The 5,600-nt window shown below is 69.5% G+C and overlaps 1 pseudogene; it reads right to left on the reverse strand.

Annotated features, from left to right (window-relative positions):
• Positions 1–70: 70 nt before the first annotated feature.
• Positions 71–5,363, reverse strand: LOC128903159 (filamin-A-like; annotated as a pseudogene).
• Positions 5,364–5,600: the final 237 nt, after the last annotated feature.

Genomic DNA, 5,600 nt, shown 5'->3' on the forward strand with positions numbered 1-5,600 from the left:
GCAGGCGTTTTGGGGGGGTGGGAGGGGGGGGGCACGGCGGGTTTTGGGGGTCCCCGGGGGGGGGGGTCCCCTCACCTTCGGTGACCTCGGTGATGTGACACTCCTCCAGGGCCCCCGAGGGGCTGTGCACCTTGGCGTCCAGCACCCCCTTGGCCCCGTTGAGGCTGACGGCGAAGGAGGCCGGCTGGTGCACCTTCAGCCCCGACTCCTGGGGGGCACACACCGTCAGCTGGGGGGGGGGGAGAAGCCCCCCCGAAACCGGGGGGGGGGGACACACACCCCCAAACCCCGGGGGAGCCCCCCCCCGAACCCTCCCCCCCTTGTGGGTGACACCGGGGTTGGGGGGGCAAGAGCCCCAGATCCCAGCCTGGATGGCTCTGGGGGGGCGGGTATGAAGACACCCCCCCCCCCCCCCCCAAACCCTCCACCCCCCCAAAATACCCCCGGGGGGGGGGATAACACCCCCAAAACCTCCCCCCCAAAAAATTCAGGAGGATAACAGCCCCCAATCCTCTCAACCCCCAAAAAGACAGGGGGGATAACGCCCCCAAAACCTCCCCCCCTAAAAAAAACTTCCCTCCCCCCCCAAAAAGCAGGGGGGGAAGCACCCCCAAATCCTCACCCCCCACAATCCCAGGGGATAGAACACCCCCAAAATTCACCGCCCCCCCCCCCAAAATGGGGGGATAACACCCCCAACTCCTCACCCACCACAAAACCAGGGTGGGATAAGAAACACCCCCCCCCCCCCAAAAAAGAACCAGGGGGGGATGAACACCCCCAAATCCTCACCCCAAATAACCCGGGGGGGGGTTTACCCACCACCCCCCCCCCCCCCCCCCCCAGACAACCCTGGTGGGTCCGAGACCCCAAGTAACCCCGGGGTGGGGGGGAACCTGCACCCCAAAACGCCCCCAGGAGGGATCTGGCACCCCGAGATCCCCACGGAGGGGGGGGGATCCCTCCCCCCCACGGCCCCGCGGAGGCCCCGACCCCAAAATAACGAGGGGGGGGGGGGGTGTCTCCCAGGGGGCGGGGGAATTTGGGGGGTGTCAGGGCAGCCCCCCCCCCACCCCACGCCCCACTTACCTTGTGGGGCCGGAGAGCTTAACGGGAGAGAACGGGGGTCCCCGGGGTTTGGGGGGGGTCTTGGGGGGGGCCGTTCTCTCCCGCTAAGGCCCCTCCGGGCCCCGGGGTCGCCCCCCCCCCGAGCTGGGGGGGAAGGGGGGGGGCGACAGGGGGGGCTGTTAATAGCCTTTAAAAGAGACACGAGAGAAGACCCCCGGGACCCGCCACGGCTGGGGGGGGCACGGGCTGCCTGCGCAGGGACCCCAAACCCCCTGAGCTACAGCCCCCCCCCCCGACCCCCCCCGCTCTGAACTCTCCTAAAGACGGAGGGGCCTCTGAACCCCTCCAGAAACGCTATTAGAGCCCCCCCCAAAGCTATAACCCCCCCCCCAAAGCTGCCCCGAGGCTACGCTGACCCTGCAGACACCCCGAAACCCCCCCAAAATCCCCCTGTGGGCTACGCTGACCCTGCAGACACCCTGAAACCCCCCCTAACATCCCCCCCCAAGACCCACTGACCCTGCAGACACCCTGAAACCCCCCCTAAATCCCCCCCCCACGCCCCACTGACCCTGCAGACACCCCAAAACCCCCCTAAATCCCCCCCCAGAGCCCCCACTGACCCTGCAGACACCCCAAAACTCCCCTAAATCCCCCCCCAGAGCCCCACTGACCCTACAGACACCCCAAAACCCCCCTAAATCCCCCCCCACGCCCCACTGACCCTACGGACACCTCAAAACCCCCCCCTAAATCCCCCCCCCAGAGCCCCACTGACCCTGCAGACACCCCAAACCCCCCTGAATCCCCCCCCAGAGCCCCACTGACCCTACAGACACCCCAAAACTCCCCCTAAATCCCCCCCAGAGCCCCACTGACCCTACGGACACCCCAAAACCCCCCTAAATCCCCCCCCCATGCCCCACTGACCCTACGGACACCTCAAAACCCCCCCTAAATCCCCCCCAGAGCCCCACTGACCCTACGGACACCCCAAAACTCCCCCTAAATCCCCCCCCAGAGCCCCACTGACCCTACGGACACCCCAAAACTCCCCTAAATCCCCCCCCCATGCCCCACTGACCCTGCAGACACCCCCAAAACCCCCCTAAATCCCCCTCTGGGGCTACGCTGACCCTGCGGACACCCCAAACCCCCCTGAATCCGCCTCCCAGAGGCTGTGCTGCCCCCCCCCGCCCCCCAGCCCTGCGCCTGGCGGTGCCGTGCCCAGCCGGGGGGGGTGGGAGGGGGGGGTTTCTCCCGGTGCCTCACCTGAAGGCTAGAAACAGTCAGGCGGCGGGCGGCGTCGCAGGGGGCCGTGGCCGCCACCACGAAGGGGCTCTCGGGGATGTGCTCCTCGTTGAACTTCACCGACACCTCGTAGTCGCCTGGGGACGGGGGGGGGACACACAGCGTTAGTGGGAGGGGGGGGCGGGCGTCCCTGCCTGCCCCTGACCCCCCCCCCACCTCCACCCCAACCCCCACCCCCCCCCCCCGGCCCCGTACCGGGCTCCTGGACAACGTAGGAGACGCCGCAGGATCCGTCCTTGCGGTCCTCGAAGGCGATCTCGGCTTTGCTGGGTCCCTCCACGGCGATGGAGAGGCCCCCGGCCCCCGCCTCCCGCGTCCAGATGCTGAATTCGGCTGGGGGGGGGAGGTGGGGGGGGGGGGGTGTCAGGGCCCCCTCCGAAGGCTTGACACCCCCCCCGCCCCCAATCTCGGGGGGCAGCCCCCCGGTTCCTCCCCAGCTGGGCCAGTTCGAGGGACCCGGGGGCCAGTCGAGGAGCCCGGGCTGGATTCAGGGGAGCTCCGGGTTTTGGGGGGGGGGGGGAGCCTCAGATGGTTTTTGGGGAGCCCCAGTTAGGATTTAGGGAGTGCCCCCCCCAATTTTGGGGAGCCCCAGATGGAGTTAGGCAGACCCTAGGGGTTTCAGGGGAGCCCTACAGGGAATTGGGGAGCCCCCCCGTGGGTTTTGGGCGAGCCCTAGATGGATTTGGGGAGCCCCCCGTGGGTTTCAGGGAGCCCTAGATGGATTTGGGGAGCCCCCCCATAGATTTTGGGGAGCCCCTACGGTTTTCAGGGAGCCCCAGATGGATTTGGGGAGCCCCGGTTAGGATTTGGGGAGCCCCCCATAGATTTTTGGGGAGCCTCTATGGGTTTCGGAGAGCACCCCGTGAGTTTTAGGGAGCCCTAGATGGATTTGGGGAGCCCCCCATCGATTTTGGGGAGCCCCCACAGTTCTCAGGGAGCCCCCCCCAGGTTTGGGGGAGTTTTAGATGGATTTGGGGACCCTCCCGCGGGTTTCGGGGAGCCCCAGTTCAGATGAGGGAGCCCCCCCCAGGTTTGGGGGAGCCCCTCATGGATTTGGGGAGCCCCTCATGGACTCAGGGGATTTGGGGAGCCCCCCCCCCAGGCAGGTTGAGGGTCCCCAGCTGGGCTTGGGGGAGCCCTGGGTGAGTTTTGGGGGGCCCGGAGCGGGTTGGGGTTTCACCCCGGGAGGGGGTTCGGGGGCCGTCGCAGGGTCGGGGCAGCCCAGCGGGAGTCGGGGAGCCCCCCGGGGGGGGCGTCGGGCGGGTTTTGGGGTGCCCCCCACTCACCTGGCACGCCGGCCTCGGCCCGCTCGAGGCCGGGCCCCCCCGGCGCGGACCTTGTGGGCGCCGCCCTCGCCCATGGGCCCCACGGTGAACTGGAAGGGGCTGCCCGGGACGTGCTGCCCCCCGGTCCTTGACGCTGACCGACGTGGACGCCGGTCTCGGCGGGGACGAAGCGGATGCTGTAGGCGCCGCCCTCCCCCTCCAGCACTTGGGCCGCCACCGCCTGCCCCGAGGGGCCCGTCACCACCGCCGTCACCTCGTGGGCCGCTCAGCTCTGCCGAAAACGGGGGGGACGGGGGTGTCATAGGGGCAAGGGGGGGGGATATGTCCTGCCAGAAGAGGTCCCGGGGTCCCCCCGTGTGTCCCCGCTCCGTCCCATGGGCGTTCTTGGGCGACGCCCCCCATATCTCCGGGGTCACCCTGTGGGTCCTTGGGGTGTCCCAGGGGCCTCGAGGGACCTCCAAAGGGTCCTTGGGGGGGTCCCCTGTGCCCCTGGGAACCTCCAAAGGGTCCTTGGGGGGGTCCCAGGGGCTTCTTGGGACCCCCCTGTGCCCCCCGGGAACCTCCAAAAGGTCCTTGGGGGGGGTCCCAGGGGCTTCTTGCGACCCCCATGTGTCCCTCGGGAACCCCCAAAGGGTCCTTGGGGGGGGGTCTCAGGGGCTTCTTGGGACCCCCCTGTGCCCCTGGGAACCTCCAAAGGGTCCTTGGGGGGGGTCTCAGGGGCTTCTTGGGACCCCCCTGTGCCCCTGGGAACCTCCAAAGGGTCCTTGCGGGGGTCCCAGGGGCTTCTTGGGACCCCCCTGTGCCCCCGGGAACCTCCAAAAGGTCCTTGGGGGGGGTCCCAGGGGCTTCTTGCGACCCCCATGTGTCCTCGGGAACCCCCAAAGGGTCCTTGGGGGGGGTCTCAGGGGCTTCTTGGGACCCCCCTGTGCCCCTGGGAACCTCCAAAGGGTCCTTGGGGGTGTCCCAGGAGAGCCCACAGGACCCTCTCCTACCCCCCCACAGGTGCCTGGGGCGCCCCCCAACTGCCCCAGCAGCCTCCTGAGCCCCCCCCAGGGACACTGAGGACCCTTAAAGGCTCAGGGACACCCCAGGGCTTGCTGAGCCGCCCCCCCCAGGGCCACGCAGGGGTCCCATGGTGCTTGCGGAGCCCCCCAGGGACACTGAGGGACCCTTAGGGGTCACTGGGAGCTTTCAGGGACAATCAGTGGCCCCAGGGCTTGCTGAGCCCCCCCCAGGGATGCTCAGGGCCCCCACGGGGCTCTTTGGCACCCCTCAGGCCCCCCCCAAGGACCCCACTGGTATTGCTGAGCCCCCCCAGGAACACTCAGGGCCCTCATAGAGCACTCAGGGCCCCCCTGGGGACGCTCAGGGCCCCCATGGGGCTCTCTGGGACCCCCCGAGAACAGTCAGGGACCCCTCGGGGCTTGCTGAGCCCACCCCCCCCCCCAGCCCCGTGAGGCTCAGGGCCCCCCCGTCCCCGCTCACCCCGGCATCTTGAGGCTGAGGTCGCAGGCGGTGCCCACGCTGGCCTCGGGGGGGGCGCGGCGCCGGCGTGTGATGCTCTCCTTCACCCGCCCCTCGCCCGTCACCTTCACCGAGAAGGGGGCTCCCTGCGGGGGGGGGGGAGGGGGGGTGTCACACCAGTCCCCCTCCCGGTACCCCCAGCTCCCTCCCCAACCCCCCCCCGGTACTCCTCATCGCCCCCAGCACCCTCCCGCCGCGCTCCCAACAACCCAAGTACCCCCCCCAGTGCCCCCAGTCGCCCCAGGACCCTGCTCCAGCTCCTCCCGTTGCTCCTATACACCCTCCCCGTGCCCCTCCCGGCACCCCCCGAGTCCTCTCCCGGTGCTTCCAGTAAGCAAATTACCCCCGCCGGTGCCTCCAGCTCCCCCCCCGCCCCGGTAAGCCCAGCCTCCCCCCCGGTTCCCACCGGGG

This window comes from Rissa tridactyla (assembly GCF_028500815.1).
Source record: "Rissa tridactyla isolate bRisTri1 chromosome 24 unlocalized genomic scaffold, bRisTri1.patW.cur.20221130 SUPER_24_unloc_1, whole genome shotgun sequence".
NCBI lineage: Eukaryota > Metazoa > Chordata > Aves > Charadriiformes > Laridae > Rissa > Rissa tridactyla.